Source organism: Rhinoraja longicauda, chromosome 33, assembly GCF_053455715.1.
Source record: "Rhinoraja longicauda isolate Sanriku21f chromosome 33, sRhiLon1.1, whole genome shotgun sequence".
NCBI lineage: Eukaryota > Metazoa > Chordata > Chondrichthyes > Rajiformes > Arhynchobatidae > Rhinoraja > Rhinoraja longicauda.
In genome coordinates, this window is record NC_135985.1 from 15356779 (window position 1) to 15378054 (window position 21276).

Genomic DNA, 21276 nt, shown 5'->3' on the forward strand with positions numbered 1-21276 from the left:
AACATGCTGCTTGAAAGGAAGATGGATAGATAAATACCCTGTGAGAGGAGAATGTAGTGGGAAGAAGGCACAGACATCGCTGTGCACACTGAGGAAGGACACAGCTTTTGAAAGGAAGGATATGGTGGGTGGAAGAAAGGGCAGGATTTGGAAGCAAGGAAGGTGGGTGGACGGAAGGCCACGGTGTGTTGAAGTAAGGTTGCGCTAAACAAGGTCCACCTTGAGGCACTGTTGGTGTTCCCATTGCCATTGTTGCAGTACCAGCTACAATCTCCCTTTTCACCAAAGTTCTGCAGCCTACAAGCTCAAACAACATACACACCAACCTTGGCATCTTATTAAAAATCAAACAGGCATAGGCTCTGTCTAGTTACCTATAGCCCACATTCCCTTACTGGCATCCTCCTACCTCTTTTCATTGGCATAGCCTTGTTTTCATTTCTTAGGTTTCCTGGGGTAACTATCAATTCATCTCAGTCTTTCCCTGTGGGAATCAGTCTCACATTTTCCCCAGGCTCTGGGTAAATAAGTTGTTCCTGAAACCCTTGTGGGATTTATTAGTCACTGTCTTACACTAACGACCCCATTGTGGTTTGTCATACGTGGCAATATCTCTCTTCCAGCTGATTAAAATATTTTTCATATTTGCAAAATTATATCAGATCATCCTCAATGTTCTTTTCTGGAGAAAAGTACTCAGCTTGTCCCCCTTTATCGCAGTACTGGTATCAAAGTTGTAAACTCATATCAGAATGTATTTGTCCAACAAATATATACAGTTTGGAATCATCACTGTGGAGCCTTTGGTCAGGTCCATGATCAATGGAATCCCTCCATTGCAATATCTCCATGTAATTCCATGGTTAACCATTATATCATCTCACACTCACCTGCACTGTGCTCCAATGTGACAATCACATCCTCGGAAAAAGACTGTATGTCACCAACACTGTAGTCGTCACTGACCTCCAAAGCATTACCGCGGGCTATTGTAACCCAAGCTGGAATCCACCCAGATTTCCTATAATATGAAATTCGCAACAATTGACGTGTTTTCCTGCTCAGTTTAGAGAGTGGCTCCACAGTCGGGCGTGTCCAGCTATCATATCATCATATCATATCAGATATATACAGCCGGAAACAGGCCTTTTCGGCCCACCAAGTCCGTGCCGCCCAGTGATCCCCGTACATTAACACTATCCTACACCCACTAGGGACAATTTTTTTTTTTTTTTTACATTTACCCAGCCAATTAACCTACATACCTGTACGTCTTTGGAGTGTGGGAGGAAACCGAAGATCTCGGAGAAAACCCACGCAGGTCACGGGGAGAACGTACAAACTCCTTACAGTGCAGCGCCCGTAGTCAGGATCGAACCTGAGTCTCCGGCGCTGCATTCGCTGTAAAGCAGCAACTCTACCGCTGCGCTACCGTGCCGCCCCGCTGCGCTAATGGGTTTCAGGGCTTGGTTTCTCAACCATCCGCTCCCTGTAAAACGTTCTGAAGGATTCTTAATCCCCTCTTTCTCCCTTTGCCCTGAAGGAACAGGGATGTTACACAGTCACACTGAACCACTGACCACTGAAAATGTTATCAATCTATGCACCAATGTTCCTCCAAACAGTTACTGGTGTCTCGCCTTTTTATTGAGTATTGTCACTCCAAGAAAGTCTGACTTTAGTGATATAATATAGGCAATATTAATGTTCAAATGCTTTCCAAGTACAATGACATTTTCCCCATGCTGATGAAGCATGTTCCAACCCTGACCCTGGTACTTGAGCTATCGCCCTAAATGTCTATAATAGCTTCTGTCGTTGTATTTGAATTGAAGTTATTGATCAAACTTCGAATAATGCACAAGGTGACAGAATGGACATGGAGCTACTGATTATTGAGAGTTATGAATCTATGTAGATTACAGTCTGTTACCTGTTTCACACACTGCTGAATTGGATTGGATTCAGTAACATTTTACACTCACTCCTTGCCTTACTAGCTGATATTGAGATTGCTTTTTAGTTGTTGCTTCATTTAGATGATTAAAGCTTCAGTTAATAATATTGCTTATGAATAGGAACAAGTGGTATTGATAGTCATTATTTATTCAAGCACAGCAGTGCAAAAGAGAAGATTCCAGGGATAATTAATGTGGTTACGGTACAAGAGACTGCAGATGCTGGAATCTGTAGCAAAAGAAGAAGAATTCAGTGGATCAGGCTGCATCTGTGGAGGGAAATGGCCAGTTAATGTTTTTAATCGAGACCCTTCATCCAGACTTAATTTTGACATAATTCACATAATTCAGGAAGTTTCCACTAGTGAGAGAAACTAGGACCAGAAGTCATACTCAGAATTAAAGGGCATTCCTTTAGGAAGGAGATGAGGAGGAATTTCTTTAGTCAAAGGGTGGTGAATCTATGGAATTCTTTGCCACAGAAGGCTATGTAGACCAAGTCAATGGATATTTTCAAAGTAGAGATAGATAGATTCTTGATTAGTACGGGTGTCAAGGGTTATGGGGAGAAGGCAGGAGAATGGGGTTAGGTGGGAGGGATAGGTTAGCCATGATTGAATGGCGGAGTAGACTTGATCGGCTGAATGGCCTAATTCTGCTCCTATCCCTTATGACCTTATTGTCTTAGCTCTTAGAACCAATCAGGTCACTGCTAGATGTGTTATGTTTCATGCTGTCCCTTCTAAGCTTTAATTAAATGCTACACAGTAAACAGTGGAAATCAAAATGCTGGTTTCTGGTTCATCCTATTGTGATTACAAATTTCATGCTTTCACTTTATGGTTAGCAAATAGTTATAGTGAGTCCCAGTGAGAGAGACAATACCAAAAAAAGAAGGGTTGAATGTGAATCTTTGGAAAAGTACACAGAGCAATCAATGATACAGAGCAGGATGCTCAGTGTGTGAATGCTTCTTCCTGTTTTAGATGTTTTGCCTCCCAGAAGTCTGACTGAGTGCAGATGTCAAAATAATGTTAAAAAATGCCCTGGATCAAGACTAGGTCTTTGCTATTTGCATCACATCTAGTAGCTACCATTTTATCTACGGGTCATGTAACTAGCAATCCAACAAGTAACATAATCCTGTCTGCTGACATTGTGAGCACAATCCTACTCTACAGCTGAGTGTGCTGAACCACCGTAGCACTATGCACCCAGCTCCACTTAGGCTTAGCAAGTGTGAAAGCACACTATTGGGATCGATTCTGTCTAAAGAAAAATTTGAGAGAAAATTTGCTGCACCTGATATTGGAGAGAGTTAAACAGAAAAGTAATCAGCAACAGGTTGTCCGACCCACTTTTAACTCTCAAAAAATCTTCTCACCTAACATCTAATATCATATGCTTATGACTCATTTTATGACATCGCAATTCTAAAACTCTCAGGGTTGTGTTCATATCACTTCCTTCCTTCTCTCTGACCTCTTCTAACTTTACAACTCTTCAAAATCTTTACACTCCAGCAACGGTAGACTTTTGCACATAACCTCCCTCCCCTCCCTGATATTAATTGAAGATTGTGCCATTTGCTGAACTCCACAAACCTTTCCACCTCCATAAAGGGTCGGCTTATCAGCAGAAGAAGAGAGTAGCAGTAAACGGTTATTTTTCAGACTTAAAAATGAAGGGTATGTGTGTTCCCCAGGGGTTAGTGCAGGAACCACTGCTTATTTGATAAATGTCAATGACATGGATGTGGACATGGTAAAATTTCAAAATGTTCAGTTGATACTAAACTGTGATGTGTTGCAAAGACTTCGGGCAGTGACTGCAAGACAGAATGAGCAGCCAGTTTACAGATAAAGTTTAATGCAGGGAGGCATGAAATAATGTATTTTAGGGAAAAAAAATGAGAAGGGGCAATGTAATGTAAATGTGACAGTTTAAAAGATATGCTGAAACAGAAGGCGATCTGTCTGTACTTGCAATAGTCTTTGAAAGCAGTAAGACCTTTCAAAAGAACAATTAACAAAATATTCGGGATTGTGAAATTCATAAACAATGGGAATCTTTGGGAGATTATCTTGAACCTGTTCAAAATTCTGTTTAGGCCAAAGCTGAACAGTTGCATCCTATTTTCCTCACCAGACTTTAAGCGGGGTATGAAGGATCTAGAGAGGGTGCAGACATATTTACGGGAATGATTCAAGGATGAGGAATATCAAGTCCAAGATAAAACTGGAAAACCTGGAGTTGTTTTCTAAATGCAATGAAGTACAGATGCTGACAGTCTGATGTCAAATAAGAAATTGCTGTCAATTTTCAGCAAGTTAGCCAGCATCTGTCCCTGGAAAGAGAAACAGATGAATGTTTTGCGCCGAGGACCTTACTGTTCTATGGACCATCATTGACTTGAAACATTAGCCTGTTTTTCTTTCTCCACAAATACTACATGAACTACTGAGTATTTCCAACATTCTCCATGTTCATCTTGAGTTGTTGGGAGGATGTTTGCTTGAGGTGATCAAGATAGATTGAGGCAAAGAAAGTCAAAGGAAAGTCCCATTAGCAGATGTTCAAAGACCATGACATAGATTTAAAGCAATGGGCAAAATATTTAGGAAGGGAATGAGGACAAAGCCTCTGGATGTGACTGGTGGGTTTAACAAACAGATCAATCAGGACTTTCAAAAGGAAACTCTGAGATACGTGAGGGTATATAATTTTCAGGACGGTGGAGAAATAGAGAAGGAATGGGATTACTTATTTATCTGGCCCAGCAAAACAGGAATCAAAAGTGGCATCACAGGTAGATAGGGAGGTGATTGATGAAGGCTTTTGGCACATTGGCCTTCATTAGTCGAGAAATGGACTATAGAAGTTGGGACATAATATTACAATTGTACAAGACGTTGGTTAGGTGCACTTGGAATATTGTGCTCAGTTTGGGTCACCCTAGTATAGGGAAGAGGCCATTGAACTGGAAAGGGCACAGAGAATATTCACAAGGATGTTACCAGGACTCGAGTGCCTGAGCTATAGGGCGAGAGTGGGCAAGCCTGACATTATTCCTTGGAGCTCAAGAGGCTCAGGGATATAGAGGTGTGTGGTGCGTCGAAAAAGGCCCGAAATAAAGGCGAGGAGCCGGGTATTTCGGGAGGTTTGATTTTATTACGGTTGTCAGACCGGTCAAGTCTGCCAGAAGACAATCACGCCCAAAACCTCGTCCTTTATAACTGTAGCAAAGGGCCGCCCCCCTGGACCGGTCCATTCCCGTGCCGAGGGGTCGGTAGTGGTATGGCCCGACCCTTGGGAGCCATCGGCCCTCCGGGACTGCGCCTATGTGTTCCTGCGCCGTGACGCCCACCTCACTCCAGAGGCCATATGAGGGCCCGTACCGGGTGCTGGAGCACGGGCAGACAACCTTTGTCTTGGACATGGGGGGCCGGCCGGAGCCCGTGTCAATTGACCGCTTGAAGCCGGCCCACTTGGCGGGTTGCCCAGCCTCGGCCACGAGGTCGCCCCCCTTTGCGGGTCCCACCACCTGTCCCTCCACCTGTCCCTCCAACTGTGCCTCCGCCGGCCCCGCTGTCGGCCGACTTTCGTACGCCGTCCGGTCGGGTTGTGCGACCACCAGTGCGTTTCGTGCCTCCGGTTCTGGGGGGGGGGGGGGGTCCTGTGGCGGCTCCCAAGGGTCGGGCCATACCATTACCGACCCCTCGGCACGGGAATGGACCGTTCCAGAGGGGCGGCCCTTTGCTACAGTTATAAAGGACGAGGTTTTGGGCGCGATTGTCTTCTGGCAGACTTGACCGGTCTGACAACCGTAATAAAATCAAACCTCCCGAAATACCCGGCTCCTCGCCTTTATTTCGGGCCTTTTTTTGACGCGCCACAGGTGTATAAAATCATTAGGGGAATAGACTGGATGAATGTGAATCTTTTTCCCCAGAGTAGGCGAGTCAAAAGCTAGATGGCATAGGTTTAAGATGAGAGTGGAAAGATTTAATAGGAACCTGAGAGACAACGTTTTCACACATAGTGTGGTGGGAATATGAAGCTGCCAGACAAAATAGTTGAGGCAGGTACTCTAACAACATTTTAAAAACATTTGGACAGGTACATGGATAGGAACGGTTTAGAGGGATTTGAGTCAAATGGGAATGAGTGGGACTAGCTTAGATGAGGCATCTCGGTCAGCATGAATGAGATGTGCTGAGGGGCCTTTTTCTGTGCTGTATGACGATAATCCTGAAAATGGTCAACATGGATTCTGTGGGTTGCATGGTCACCTTTTGTGCCATAATAATCCTATGATTCCATCTATTGCTTCTTTAAGAGCAAATTTTTAAGTCCCATTTTACTTATCCTAAGATTGCGCATGACATTTGTGTGAAATGTGTGGAATGTTGCATTGCATCAAATGTTCTATACAATTGGATGTTGTTGTTGTTGCTCTGGTTTGTCAGTTGTCAGATACTGGCTGAGACTGAGTGAAAGGTAAAGGTGCATTTGTTTATTATGTGGTTGTGGAGGTGGAATTGAACTTGCTTATGTTACCATGACTATGAAAGGCAAATATAATGAAGGCTAATCAATGGGAAACAGTTTCAATGCTCGATCTCATTTTATTTTCCTTTTTAATAAATTGAAAATCTGGGATGTGCTACATTTCGCTTGACTTCAATGTGTTCTTATTCTGAGCCGACAGCTAAAGATCACCATGGTTATTGCTTCATCTGTTTCTATTCTGGAGGTCAGATGCAAGTAGTGAGCAGAATTTGTGAGTAATTAGGCTGATCTGGATGTGACTGATGGTTATGCAAATAAAACAATGACAATAATCAACATGAATTTTGATTACTTCATGCATTCATCAGCATATACACAGAATTCACTGGGTAGGATTTTTGCTCAGTACATTCAGTGTAATAGTGCTAGGTATCAAACTGCTCCAGAAAAGTTACAACAGTGCATATGTCGGAGAAGCACCGAGTGTTTCACATGGTCAGAGGTGAAGGATTGAAACAATCACAATCACAATCACAATCACAATAATACTTTATTAGCCAAGTAGGTTTTGTACAATACGAGGAACTTCATTTGCCATACAATAGAAAGCAACAGGACACACAAAATACATTTTAACATGAACATCCACCACAGTGACTCCTCTACATTCCTCACTGTGATGGAAAGCAAAAAAAAAGCTCAGTCTCTCCTTTCTTTGTCCTCCAGCAGTCGGGAGCCTCTAACCTTCCGTTGACAGGGCGATCTTAACTCCCATAGCCGGTGGCGGGCCTTCCTCATCGGGGCAATCAAGCTCCTGCATCGGGAAGGGGGGGATCTCAGCTCCCCCATGCCGGGCGAACCACCCCAGGTCGGGGCTAGTCGAACCTCGTGCAGCTTTTGGAGCTCCCTACCAGTCTCAACCCGAGAATGCGAGCTCCTGATGTTAAAGTCTGCAGGCCGCGTTGGAGCGTCGATCCCAGGCAGGGGATTGCATGCTCGGATGTTAAGTCCACGCCCCGCTGGGGCTCTGTCAGTCCCAGGCGAGGCCTCCAGCTCCACGATGTTGGGTCGCAGAGCGACCGGAGATACGACCCGCAAAACAATCGCATCTCCGGCAAGGTAAGAGATTGAAAAAAAGTTTCCTCGACCCCCTCCCCCACCCCCCACATAAACCAAACATTTACACAAACTTTTAAAACTTACCAAAAAAAACAAAGAATTCGAAAGGGAAAGACAGACTGTAGGCGAGGCAGCCATCGTGCGGCGCCCCCTGGTGGATCCGTGTTCTCTTTTACTGACTCAGGTGAACATTGAAGATACCTGTTTCTATTCAAAATAGCGCTGAGGCTGATCAGCATTCCTTCCCCAGGATATGTACAGATTGAGAGGGAAAGTGGGATTGGTACAGAGTCAGCCATAGGATAGTGCTAGTCACCACTTAGCACTGCTCGTTATTGACGCACCACATTTATATTTATATTTCTCACCCTGTTTCCTACAATCACTTTCTAATGGCAGTCCTCTTGCCTTTCACTTGATCTGTCTTGGTGTATCTCCATATGAGCTTTGTCTAATGCTACTCTCCCCAGCTTTGCTTTGAATATTATAACCCCTTCCATTCATCGGCCCTTTCATCGGCCTGCTCGGCTCGGCCCTGGGACTTTCCATCGCCCGGTGGGGGCTTCAAAAAGTTGGGAGCCTCGATCACCTCGTGGCACCACGGGAGAAGAATGAGGAGGAGATAAGACTTTGCCTTCCATCACAGTGAGGGTATGCCTAGAGCAATCACTGTGATGGCTGTTTTGTGTAAAAAATTATATCTGTGTGTCTTGTGCTTTTTAATGTCTACTGCCGGACCCTGACGTGAGAGGACGCTGGCGTTGAGTATTCGCCGCTTTTCCGTCAGGATAGTTTGTCTGTTTGTTTCTATGTTAATTGTTTTTGTAAAGCGCTTTGAGCATGTGATAAGGCGCTATATAAAATAAATGGATTATTATTATTATTATTATTCTCTCCTCATTATGAGGAAGTGTTGCTGATCCAAAACATTGACTAATTTCTCTTTTCATAGATGCTGCATAGCTGGCTGAGTTCTTCCAGCATTTCTGTATTTGAAATTTCTCTTTTTTGTTTTCATGATGTTCCCTCCTTATGTTCAAATTCTCTGACCAGCAACAATCTCTGAGAACTCTGCCTTCACCATTTCTGATTCTTGTGCACCCCTGACTTTATTGCTCTATTGTTGGTGGCTATGACTTCAACTGACTGGTCTTTGACCTTGGGAATTTCACTCATGTCTCTCTATCTCTGCACCTCTCTATCGTTTCCTTATTTGCTCAAGTTCTGATGAAAAGTCTCCAATCTGAAACATTAATTCTGTGCCTCTCTCTATAGAAGGTGCCTGATCTGATGAGTATTTCAAGTATTTTTTTGCTGGCCTGGGAATAATATAAGACCTCACATAACAGAAAAGTTTAGACCTGAAGTGTGTTTGTACCTTGAAAATCAAGATTTGGTAAATTGGATGTATGTGGAATTCTGCAAAACAATGTCATGCATGGAGCTGAATTCTTTTGAAATTCCTGATCCGTACCATTTATCCCTGCCATTTATCATTGAGAAACAACGAAACAAAGCTAACTGGAATTGTAAGCAAGCCAATGCAATCATTCAACTTGGTTTTGTGGTGCAGGGTGCTCTTTCATGAATGTGCGAATCAAAAATTGCTCTAACCAGAAGAAAATCTTGTCAGAGATTCATTGCAGTGTGCGATTGGAAGGGAACTTGTGGGAGTACCAGTGAGCCTTCTCTTCCTAGGTGGTTGGGATTGTGGGCTTGGCTGGGTCTGTTGAAGAAGGCTAAGGGTTTGCTGCAGACTGGCTGTCAGACATGACATATGCTGTGGTCGAGGAGGTAATTGAAGTCCGTCCACAAGAAAGAACTTCCACATCTCAGTTGTCCAATGTGTTTGACACTGATGCAGGTGTTCTACTTAGAATAGAGGGTTTTTTTAGGGGATATTTAATAGAGTTGTGAAAAATCATTAAACATTTTGATTAAGTAAGAATGAACTGTTTCCAGTGAAGAGGGATCAGTCACCAGAGGACATTGAATGATCTAAGAATGGAAAGGAAGCTGAGAAAAACATTTCTATTTTACGTGAATTATTTGCGTGAAACATTTTTATGTGGGTTGCTGTCAGCTGGGATGTGCTGCCTGAGAGGGAAAGTGGCGGAAGCAATTCCAATTAGAAAGTAAAATGTGGAGCTCTGGATAAACTGCGGACTGGGACTAACTAGAGAATTCCTTTAAAGAGCTGGGGTGGGCAAGAAGAACCAAATAGCCTCATCCTACACTGTATCATTCAATAATTACATGAAACAAAAAATAAATGTGTTACATCAACCTTTGAGTATCAAATAGATTAAGATTAATATCCTGAATTGTATGTGCACATTTATTATGAATGAGATATGAATACCTTGAAGTGTTCATGGAGCACTTATATTCTCTAACATACGTGGAGAATCCTGTAATAGACACTGGTCTGCTCATCCTCTAATGTACACAAGCATGGATATTCTGTATTAAGTACAGAGAGTGTATGTCCTGCAATATATACGAGGTGTTTATAATCAGTAAATACATGGAGTATGTACATCCCCTAATAAATGTTTGGCATGTATATCCTGTAATGTACATGGGACATGCAATTACCAGTTAAGATTGTAAAAAGGATTAGGAAAGAAGTTAGATAATGTCGGAATTTATTTTAAATAGAATAGTGCTGAGTTCCCATTATGTAATAAATCTTTCATGTTCCATTGTGTAATTACAGCCCTTTTTCTTTCCTATTACTGAAATTATTCCTATTTAATCTTCTCAATTTCACCATTTATGGTCCATAAAATCACAGTCACCAGATAGTTTATGTTTGAATATCAGTTCCTCTCAGAGCAACAATCGGACAGTATCTGTTTGTTTGATGGATGATTTAGGTTAGGGGCTATTATCCTGTAATATAAATATGCCAGTAATTACCACAGTCTTGACGTACGTCTCCAGACGGTAAGTCATGTAGCAATTTCTCTTCTCTAGCACTGGCAAGAAGAAGGAGTTACATTTATATAACCACTTTCACAGCCTCAGGGTATCCCAAATCATTCTCAGCCATTAAAGGACTTTTCATGTGTAGCCACCATTGCACAGAAGGAAACAGCAGCCAAATTATGCACATTAAGCACCCACGAACAGCAATTACTAGATATTCTGTACTGATGTTATGTGTTGATGATAACACAAAGTTCTGGAGGAACTCAGCAGGTTAAGCAGCATCTGTGGAGAGAATGTACAGATGACTTTTCGGGTCAGGAGCCTTCTTCAGACTGATTGGAGTAGGGGAGACAAAGCTGAAAAAAGTGGGATGGGGCCAGGACAAAGGCTGCCAAATAATTAGTGTATACAGGCAAGGGGGGCTGGGGTGGGGGTGGGGGGGCTGGGGGGGGGGGGGGCTGTGGTGGGGGAGCTGGGGTGGGGGGGCTGGGGGTGGGGGGGGGGGTATGGTTGACATTTGCATGTAGTGATAAAGGCTAAAGGTGAAAAGGAGACAAAAAAGTCAGATAAGGAGGAGGAGTGAATGTATAGGCTGAGGGAGGGATAAGGATGGAAAGGGAAAGGGGAGGGAATAAAAAAGGAAAAAAAGGGAATTGGGAGACTCGGAGTTGGGGGATGTACACAAAGAAGGAAAAAGTAAGAGAGTGAGCAGGGTGACTAGTGGGTGGGAGATGGTCGGAGAAATATGCACACAATACTGAAGTGGGAGTTAACTATGTAACTATGGATGGTGGGTGGCTCGGGAAAGAAGGGGGTATTATTTGAAATTGGAGAATTCAATATTCATACCATTTGGGTTGTCAGCTTTGCAAGCAGAATATGAGGTTCTGTTCCTTCAGATTGTACATGGGCTTATCTGACAATGGAGGAGGTCCTGAACAGAAATAGGTTAAGAGCTATTGTCCTGTAGTGTCAATGTGCTTGTAATTTCTGTGGTTTCCACAGATAGTAAGTCATGCAACATTCTCTATGCTCTAGCACCAACAGTGAGGTCAGTGTGAAGCCACATGCAAACTGACGGACCAGCACCTTGGCATTCCAGCAATAGATATTGAGGATTTTTTAGCAGCCAAAATTAGAGGAGTGCAAGATCTCAGAGAGCTGCAGTGCTGGAGGAGGGAGAGCCAAAGTCATGAAACAATTTGAAGACAAAGGTGAGCATCGCAAATTTGAGGTTTTGCCTATCTTGGATTGGACTGAGTCAGAGATCACAGGTCAGTGGATGAGTGGGATGATACAGGTTCCAACATAGTAAATGCGATTGCAGCTTTTTGCTGGTATTGTAAGCTGCTTGTGTCTGACTTTCATAGTGGAAACTAGGTAGGTGGGCTGTGAAAATCAACCCAGCAATTTCCACACATCTCCAAATTCCTCTCTCCTTAACCCCATTGCGCTTCCACTGCAGCTGCCTGGGTCACTTCCACAAAGGCAATGCAGTGTGCCATTTACTATGATGTCATTGGGATATGGCTGAGTTTTTATCCATGAAGAAAGAAGAGGTTCAAAAAGTTAACTTATTTTGATTTCCTGAGGTGATAAAGATTTCCTCCTCTGATCGCCATTTGAGAAGGTTTAACCCAATAACAGCCTATATATCCTGCAGCAGTTCCAAATATCTTAATTACATCGTACTCTCCCACCTATTCTCATGATATCAGCAAACTTGGATACCTTACACTCTGCAGCCTTCAAGTGATAGTAAATAATTGAAGGCTGAGTGAGAACTGATCTTAGGGGCACTCCACTAGTTACATTTTTCTAGCATGACAAAGAGTTTATTTGACTCTCCGTCTTCATCCATGTTAACGCACTTCTTCTAAAGACTATGAGACTTTTATGTGGCATCTTGTCAAGCACGTTCTGAAAATGCAAATACACCATATTTACAGGTATCCTCTATTGAGTCTGCTTGGTACATCCTCCGGGGTTGGAGGAGGGGGACGAGGTAAAGTCTTCGAGAGTGTGGAGAGGTTGTCATCAGGATAGTTCATTCTCTACATTACCATGCTTTGCTCTATGTATATTAATTTCCAGACTTTTATTTATACAGGAATTCACATTATAGTATAGCTCATGAATTTGGAATATTGCTATCATATTCATCTCTTTTAAGAGAAGATTCCTTTGATCATCCACATTTCACTTGGAAATACATTGCCAGTTCTTCACTGTCACTTAGTCTAAATTGTGGAACTCCCACTTCAGTATTGTAGGAGTACCTTCACCAGAAGAACTGTGGCGGTTCAAGAAGGCAGCTCACCACCATCTTCTCAAGGAGAAGTTAGGGACAGGCAATAAATGATAGCTTTGCCAATGTGTATGTGGATTCATAAAAATAAACATACAAGCAGATGAATACATCCATTGCAGCGATTCTAATCACCTGGCACTTATTTTGTTATTCTGTCATATTTAAATTGATATTGTACTGGGTGTACCTGCTACATGTTTTATTATGATATTTGTATGATGTGTTACTGTTCACACATGGCAGCTCACAATCTGTTTCTCAAGTCTTGATACTTTTTTATCCGAAAACACTCAAAATTTTATATAAAATATTTAAAGTGGTTTGAATTTAACCCGATGTCGTGTACAGCATTGGGAGCAGCACATTATCGAACCTGCAGTCAAAGTAATTTAATTTAGAGTCCAATTTTATTTAATCCATATTTCTTGTACTCTCTCCATCTTTGGACTCCTTCTGCAGCAGTGTGTGTGTTATGTGTGTGTTAGCTGTCAGGAGACATAATGTGAATGAGGAGACAGATGTTATGGAGCCACAACTCAAGTAAATGGGCCTCTGGTTTGGAAGACGGTGCCTTATTTTTGGCTCTTCATTATTAGCACTAGGATGATTAACACATCCATATGTAATTCTCCTGCCAGCTGTTTTAATGGAGATGCTAACTTTCAAATCAATTAACTGTCGTTCCTGTTAAAATAGAGGAAATTCACATGGCTCTGCTAAAATCAGAAAGCATTATCTCAGGAGCCAGGAAATAAGCAGCACAGTAATACAGCTGATAGAGCCTCTGCCTCACAGCACCAGATACCCAGATTCAATCCTTGATCTCAGATGCTGTAGGTGTGGAGTTTGAACATTCTCCCTGAAATGACACAGGTTTCCTCTGGGTTCTCCTGTTATCTCTCACATGCCAAAGATGTGGGCCATTATAAATTGTGTAGGTGAATGATAGAATCTGGGATAGACAATAGACAATAGGTGCAGGAGGAGGCTATTCGGCCCTTCGAGCCAGTACCGCCATTCAATGTGATCATGGCTGATCATTCTCAATCAGTACCCCGTTCCTGCCTTCTCCCCATACCCCCTGACTCCGCTATCCTTAAGAGCTCTGTCGAGCTCTCTCTTTCCTCCGAATGTGAGGCATGGAACTCAATCCCACAAGGAGCAGTTAAGGTGACCTGTTTAGTCACATTTAAGGACAATCTGCCAAAACACAAGGAATAGAAGGACAGAATGGAGGGAGATGGAGTGGGTGGGAGGAAGTTCATGGGGAGCATTAATGTGCCGTAGACTCATATTGATGCTTTATGTTATGGAAGTGAACGTCTAATTTGCTGCTCACAATTTTGGAATCTGATGGTAGTTGATGAGAATATGGGGAGAATTAAAATAAATTGGATCAATGTAGGATTATTGGAAATGGGTGTGTAATGGTTAATGAGGACTCAGTGGACCTAATGGCCTGTTCCTGTACTGTGTTGTCTTTCAGAATCTATGACTTGAATTTTAGGGGATTAAAAAGGCTTGATTCTCAAGATAGATCGTTACTTAGTTTCAGGTGGATTGAAATGAGTCAAACACACTATATCATTTATCCATTGGAATGTTGGTGCACACCATTGTCACTGTGGGTCAGAATTTAAGGTAACATATTATGCTTCAGAGAGTGTTAAGTTGAATCTTATACCAAGTGTCTGTTAATGTAGTATCACACTCATCATTCGGGTTTCATTATATAATAGATTTCTTCGGGCACTCTGTGCTGAGATCAGAGAACAGTGTGTCTGGTGGGAGATAATGTGGGAATTGTACACAGCCAGATAGCTATTGTAGCCCCATCTGTTACAAAGCATTTTTTACTGTCATCCACATTGAGCAACAATATCAAAATATCTGTTTTCATCTTTCTGTGAACATGAATAGCTATGTCAAGAGGAGACTTTTTCCTTTGGAGGTTTGTGGTTATCTCTTCACTTAAAATATTCTGTGGAGGATAAAATGGAATTGTTAGGGAATTTTCTTTATAAGTGTGAAAGATTAAGATAGGGTATGTATTGAAATTGGTGAAGAATTAAGCCTTCGGATGCTGGAGTGAGACAGATGTGAAGTAGAACCTTCCGAGTGATAAGTGTGAGGGGCTTACGAGAAAAAGGAACATATTGGAAAGTGTAAGTCTATAGTTGGAAGAGTTTCAGGAGCAACAAGGATTAAGGAAGAAGTGGGAGAAGATCAGAGAGGAATCCTAAGACAGGGAAGGGAATAGATGTGATGGAAACATGGAGTGGGTAGATAGATAGATTAAGATTGGCTCTCCAACTCATGGCTTGAAATCAACATTCCTTATGTCCCTGGAGTGGAACTTGGATGCCCTGTACGGCTATGGACAGTGAACTGAGAAGGTGGAGCACCTACTCCATTGGCCAGCATGGATGTAATGGGCTGAATGGCCTGTATCTGTACTGGAGTTCCACAAAATTCTATGTGTGTTCTATTTGATTGGAGACCTCTAATGTCAGTGAACTCCTTGCTTTTAAGGGATGTACTGATTCCAATGGAGGATTCTTTATCAGCCTTGAAGCAAAATGATGTTAAAGGCCAAGTTTATGCAATGTCCTTTGTGGGGATATTGTGGTACATTGACTCTGAGCTACTGCTTCTTGATACACATTTGATTAAAATGCTCAACAACTCCTGCATTGTGAAGTGATAAACCCAACAGCGACATAAAGATCATCCCCTGATAAATAAAAAATGAGCTTCATTTAAATAAGCTTCAACGTTATCTTCAAAGCTCTTTATAAACAGCTAATACTCTGAGAGGCAGGCATCACCATGTAGAGAATTTACGTTATAATGGATTATAGTTAACATGAAGGTCCCACAGAAACTTGCACCATTAATCCACGGCATAGTTCAACACATTATCCTCTGGCATTTCAGTCCAACCTCTAATCACATCTTCCTATCTCCACCTCTTTCTGTCTTCCACAGATTCTGCTCCCTCCGAAATTGTTTAGTTCTTCATCCCTTCTCGCCCAAACCATCCCCTCCCCAGATATTTTCCTCTATGACTTCAGGAGATTAAAACCTGTCCATTTACCTCCTCCCTCGCCCCCATCCAAGGACCCCAGCAGTCTTCCAGGTGAGACAGAGGTTCACATGCACCTCCTCACAACTCATCTACTGCATCTGGTGTTCTCGATGTGGCCTCCTGTACATCAGCAAGACCAACCATAGACTTGGCGATTGTTTTGCCGAATACTTGTGCTCGGTCTGCCAAGGCCTAATGGATCTCCTATTGAGATGGTTGCGAACCATTTTAACTCTCCTTCCCATTTTCATACTGACCTTTCCGATTTGAGCCTCCTCCATTGCCAGAGTGAGCCCACACACAAACTGGAGGAAAAGAACCTCATATTCCGCTTGGGTAGCTTACTCCCCAACGGTATGAACATTGACTTTTAAGTAACATCTAACAACCCATCCCCTCCCCTTTCCCACCCCCCCTTTCTAAACCCCTACTCCCCCCCTGTGCCCCAATTGATCTCACAGCTATTATTCCCCTCCCCCTCCCCGCTACCTCTCCACATTCATTCCTTCCTCTGGGTTCACAATTTGCAACTCTTCAATTCTTTTAGTGTTTTTTCATCTCTGGCCTTTATCCAACCATCTGCCAATCAACCCCCCTCCCCTCACCTTTGTTCACCAATTACCTTCCATGCTTTGTCCTGCTCTCTTCCAGCTCTCTTCTTCCCCCCTGTCCACCCACAATCAGTCCAAAGAAGGGTCGCAACCCGAAACATAACCAAAAAATGCTCTCCAGGGTTGCTGCCTGACCCGCTGAGTAACTCCAATGCAGTGTGTCTTTTCTTTTCCATGTTTGATCCCATTTGAGTTTCTGCATAATTCAGTAGCTTTATGGAGACACAAGAAATTACAGATGCTGGAATCTTGAGCAAAACAAAGTGCTGGAGAACCTCAGCAGATCAGGCAGCATCTGTGGAGGGAGTGGACAGATGACATTAGGTGCCCTGACCTGAAACATCATCTGTCCATTCCATCCATAGATTACGCCTGACCCACTGAGTTCCTCCAGCATTTTGTGATTTGCTATTGTAGCTTCATTATCATCATAACTGATACAAGATTTTTAAAATTTCACTCAGTGTTCCTGCTGGTTATTTCTCACTGTTCTTCGCACTAAGATAGCACCTGCTCATTCAGGCCATTCCACTCCACAACCCACACTCCCTCGTCCATCCCACACCCTATCCCTTCCCTCTTCATCCTTCCCTCCATCCCTCATCTAACCTTTCGACCTCCCCTGTCCCTGTTTCCCCCTCATCTGAACCTCTCCATCTCTTCCTCTTCCCCCAAACTTACATTGTCATTGTTGCTCTCCTTTGTCCCCTCCCCATCCACAAATGAACACTGTACATGTTCCTTCCTCCAGCAACTCCATCCTCTCCCTAGTTGTTACCCACTTCTTCCTTATTCTCCCCGTTCCCGTCCACATCCCTGTCCCCTTTTCCATCTATTCCCACATTTCTGTTCCCCTCCTCCATTCTTTCCCTATCTCTGCCCCTCATATCCCTCTCCCCTCATTGTGCATCACATGATAGGAATTCATTCGTTCAACTAATCAAGCATGCTGTCAGCACATTTTCTGATTGGCTGCAGACAGTATTCAGAGTGATGACTAAACGGCTTTGCTGTCATGATGTTGCCATGGAAACCCTGGTTACCTTCTTGATGGTGACATATCCTGAGCTGACTCATTGGAGATGAGTTTAATGCTTTTTAATGCAAAGTATTGAATAAAATGGAGCCGTTCCTTAAAACATTGTAGGATGTGATGACAGGCCACCGGCCTTGGCCGGTACTTGAAGCTGGGTAGTTAGACGAGCAGCCAGGGTTTGAGGCCAGGGGCACATCAGTACTGTCTAACTGGGACTGAGGTGGTACTCGTTGGGCCCGGTGCCTGGTTTACTCCCAATGAAGATTGAGGGTAACTGAAGAGTTGAAAACCTATGGCAGCAATAGTTTACTTGAAGGGAGACAAGTGAAATCACGTTCAGTGCACAAAGTGTGAGATGGTAGCAGGTCTCTTACAGTCAGAAACAGGTGAGTTTATAATGGGAAACAAGGAAATGGCAGACCAGTTAAACAAGTACTTTGGTTCTACCTTCACTAAAGAAGACACAAACAATCTCCCAGAAATACTAGGGGACCGAGGATCTAGCATGACAAAGGAACTGAAGGGAATCCACATTAGTCAGGAACTAGTGTTAGGTAAACTTTTGGGACTGAAGGCAGATAAATCCCATGGGCCTGATGGTCTGCATCCCAGAGCTCTCAAGGAGGTGGCCTGAGAAATCGTGCATTGATGATCATTTTCCAATGTTCTATAGACTCTGGATAAGTTCCTGTGGACTGGAGGGTAGCAAATATAACCCTACTTTTAAGAAAGGAGGGAGAGAGAAAATGGGGAATTATAGACCAGTTAGCCTTACATTGGTAGTGGGGAAGATGCTTGAGTCAATTATTAAAGATGTAATAGCAGTGCATTTGGAAAGCAGTGACAGGATCAGTCAAAGTCAGCATGGATTTATGAGGCGGAAATCATGCTTGACTAACCTTCTAGAATTTTTTGAGGATGTAACAAGTAGAATGGAAAGGGAGAGCCAGTGGATGTAGTTTATCTGGCCTTTCAAAAAGCCTTTGACAAGGTCCCACACAAGAGATTAGTGTGCAATATTAGAGCACACTAGACCACATGGACTGGACCCATTGGGCCCAAACTTGCATTGGTGCAGCACCCTCTCCTCCCCCACTCCCCCCCCCCCTCTCCCCCTCCCCCTCCCCCCTTCCCCCCTCTCCCCCTCCCCTCCCTCCCTCCCCCCTCCCCTCTTCAAAACAAATGAGTTTTAGTATATAGATGGTATTGGGGGTAGGTAGGGTGTTGACATGGATAGAGGCAGGCAGTGACTAGTGTGGTGTCGTAAGGCTCAGTGCTGGTACCCCGGTTATTTACAATATATATTAACAATTTAAACAAAGGAATTAAATGTAACATCTCCAAGTTTGCGGATGACACAAAGCTGAGTGGCAGTGTGAACTGCGAGGAGGATGCTATCAGGCTTCAGGGTGACTTGGATAGGTTGGGTGAGTGGACAGATGCATGGCAGATGCAGTATAATGTGGATAAATGTGAGGTTTTCCACTTTGGTGGCAAGAACAAGAAGGCAGATTATTATCTGAATGGTGTCATTCATCTTCCCTCAAGTCCAAAGGGGAGGTGCAACGAGACTTGGGTGTCCTTGTTCATCAGTCACTGATGTACATCAGTCACTGAAAGGAGACATGCAGGTCCAGCAAGCAGTGAAGAAAGCAAATGGCATGGTGGCCTTCATTGCGAAAGGATTTGAGTACAGGAGCAAGGAGGTCCTACCGCAGTTGTACAGGACCCTGGTGAGACAGTACCTGAAGTATTGTGTGCAGTTTTGGTCTCCTAATTTGAGGAAGGACATTATTGCTATTAAGGGAGTGCAGCATAGGTTCACCAGGTTAATTCCCGGGATGGCTGGACTGACATGATGAAAGAATGGATTGACTGGGCTTATATTCACTGGAATTTAGGAAGATGAGAGGGGATCTTATAGAAACACATACAATTCTTAAGGGATTGAACAGGCTAGATGCAAGAGACCCTTGGGGGAGACCCTTCTTCAGACCGGCTGTTGGAGGAACTCAGTGTGCCAAGCAGCATCTGTGGAGAGAAATAGACGGTCAACATTGTGGGTTATGACTTCATCTGGACTGAAAGGGGAAAGGGGAGATAGCTAGAATAAAGAGGTGAGGGGGATGGGAAAGAGCAAGAGCTGGCAAGCTGGTGGATGATGATGATGATGATGATTATACTTTATTGTAACGTACAGTGAAATTCTTTGTTTTTACATAGAAAGTACACAAAAGAGACGCCATAAAGGTGCCAACAAAGTGAAAAAAATTACTAATTCCTTCTTCATTGCAAATAAAGGCCAATGTGCAATTTCCCTTCCGAATTCCTTGCTTTACCTTCCTAATTTAAGACAAACTCACATTAATTGCTGCTCACTTAGTCACTCACATTCACATACACTTACACACACACCGTTCTTATTTTGTAAAATCTTCTAATTTGGATATAACAAGTTTTATGGGCTTGGAAACCTTTCAATATAAATGAAAGACTTTCAATGAAACAACAGCTCAAATGTTAACAGAACCCAGTAATCTTACTTGAAATAGAATTATATTTTGAAAGATGCGCTTAGTTACAAAAGGAAGAAGAAAACTGTTTTTATTTTCCATTTACCAACTGAGTAAAATAACCTGAGAGATTGTGCATCAGTCAGTGGTGAGAAGGAGCCTGATAGTGCCGATGGTGTTGCAGGTTTTGTTGCATCCATGAGTTTATTGTTCCTCTGAGGATGGTGATAGACTGGCACTCAGCTGTCTCACTCTGCATCGTTTGGCAACATCCCTTTCACGAATGAACCCAAATCTTGAATAGGTGCCACACAGTGTGGATAAAGCATTGACCAGCGATATATTCCTGATCAATTGCTCTGTGCCACTTCAGGTACCGTGTCTTGCACTCTGTTTCCTACAAGCCTGGATATCCCAATTCTTGCTTCCCAGTCAGCACTCCGATCAATTCACCCATTTTCTCTGTTATTTACATTGGCTCCTGATCTCGCTCATCCCCATTTCTATAGCCTTATCTGGCCCTTTAGCATCATGAGCCCCATAGAATCATCTAGTTCTGTCACGTTTCCAATTCCCTGGAATTTAATTGTTCCATCACTGGCAAGTGTGCATTCAGCTACATGCCCTGAATTCTTGGATTCTTCCGCAAAATCCCTCTGCTTCACTTTCCTCCACGAGGATGAAGAAAGCGAATGGTATGTTGGCATTCATAGCAAGAGGATTTGAGTTTAGGAGCAGGGAGGTTCTGCTGCAGTTGTACAGGGCCTTGGTGAGACCGCACCTGGAGTATTGTGTGCAGTTTTGGTCTCCTAACCTGAGGAAAGACGTTCTTGCCTTAGAGGGAGTACAGAGAAGGTTTACCAGATTGATCCCTGGGATGGCGGGACTTTCATATGAGGAAAGACTGGATAGACTGGGCTTGTACTCGCTGGAATTTAGAAGACTGAGGGGGGATCTTATAGAAACATATAAAATTCTTAAGGGGTTGGAGAGGCTAGATGCGGGAAGATTGTTCCCGATGTTGGGGGAGTCCAGAACCAGGGGTCACAGCTTAAGGATAAGGGGGAAGTCTTTTAGGACCGAGATGAGAAAACATTTCTTCACACAGAGAGTGGTGAGTCTGTGGAATTCTCTGCCACAGAAGGTAGTTGAGGCCAGTTCATTGGCTATATTTAAGAGGGAGTTAGATGTGGC

The 21276-nt window shown here is 43.3% G+C and overlaps 1 long non-coding RNA gene across 1 annotated transcript in view; it reads left to right on the top strand.

The window, feature by feature from the left end:
* The window catches only part of LOC144608883 (uncharacterized), a 213962-nt gene that overhangs the window by 31212 nt on the left and 161474 nt on the right, over window positions 1-21276 (top strand). The gene's annotated exons all lie outside the window — the stretch shown is intronic.